Source organism: Bison bison, unplaced genomic scaffold (assembly GCF_000754665.1).
Source record: "Bison bison bison isolate TAMUID 2011002044 unplaced genomic scaffold, Bison_UMD1.0 scf7180017864124, whole genome shotgun sequence".
Classification (NCBI taxonomy): Eukaryota; Metazoa; Chordata; class Mammalia; order Artiodactyla; family Bovidae; genus Bison; species Bison bison.
The window spans coordinates 280,473-281,438 of NW_011494696.1; the positions used below are offsets into that span (position 1 = coordinate 280,473).

Here is a 966-nt window from a genome sequence, read left to right on the forward strand (position 1 = left end):
AAACTTAGTCAAAGCTCTCACTCCTGCAGAAAACAGTTGATTTCTTTTTTTAACCTTTGATACACATTCAAAACCTTGTGCTCCTTAGCTTGCAAATGAAGGACTTGCACCGGTGCCCAACAGTCTCCTCTTTCTTCTAAACCTTTCTCCACTCCCACCCAAACACCAGCTTCTCTAGATACTATGTTCTCGTTGCTCTTCAGTTGCTAAGTCCAAATCTTTGTGATTATTTGACCTGCAGTAAGCCAGGCTTCTTTGTCCTTCATTACTTCCCAGAGTTTCCTCAAACTCATGTCCATCGAGTCAGTGATACTCAAGCAAAACCCCAAGGAAGACATTACAGTAGAATTCTCTATTTTGGGAGGATTTTCAAAGTCCACTCCCCAAGGTCACTGATGGAGGTAAAGATTATTGAAAACTTCGTGTTATTATAAAAAATTAGTGCCTAAAGGGGACAATTAGGGCAGGTCAGAGCATATATCACTAGAAGTTACTGGTCACCACTGCATGCTAACAACTGAAGCTTCCCTGAGTACTTGAAGCCAGGAAAGAAGCATGAAGTAGCTTGGGCACCCTGGGCTGGTGTCCCTCTCCGAGTGCATAGTCATGTAAGTATGGGGACTGTAAGTGGCATTATATTCCTTTCTGAGATGCTTCTTTTCATCTGATTATTCTTTCACCAATCAGAGTTAGAAGGAAATGTAATCATTCACGAGAGTCTTAAAGTTCAACTCCTATTTATTGATAAGTACCTTGCTAGAGGAACTGTGGGTCTCAAGGGTCTTGTGTAGGTTTGCATGGTTGCAGAACTCTTGGGGCCTCGTCATGTCATGACCTATTGAAAATGGAACTCCTTGCAATTGTTCAGCTCAGAAAATAATAGCAAATGAAGCAACCGACAAACAACTAATCTCAAAAATATACAAGCAACTCCTGCAGCTCAACTCCAGAAAAATAAATGACCCA

The 966-nt window shown here is 41.4% G+C and overlaps 1 pseudogene; it reads left to right on the forward strand.

Moving 5' to 3' along the window:
• The first annotated feature begins 555 nt into the window (after positions 1-555).
• LOC104988334 overlaps positions 556-966 on the forward strand; it is a 10,771-nt pseudogene continuing 10,360 nt past the window's right edge.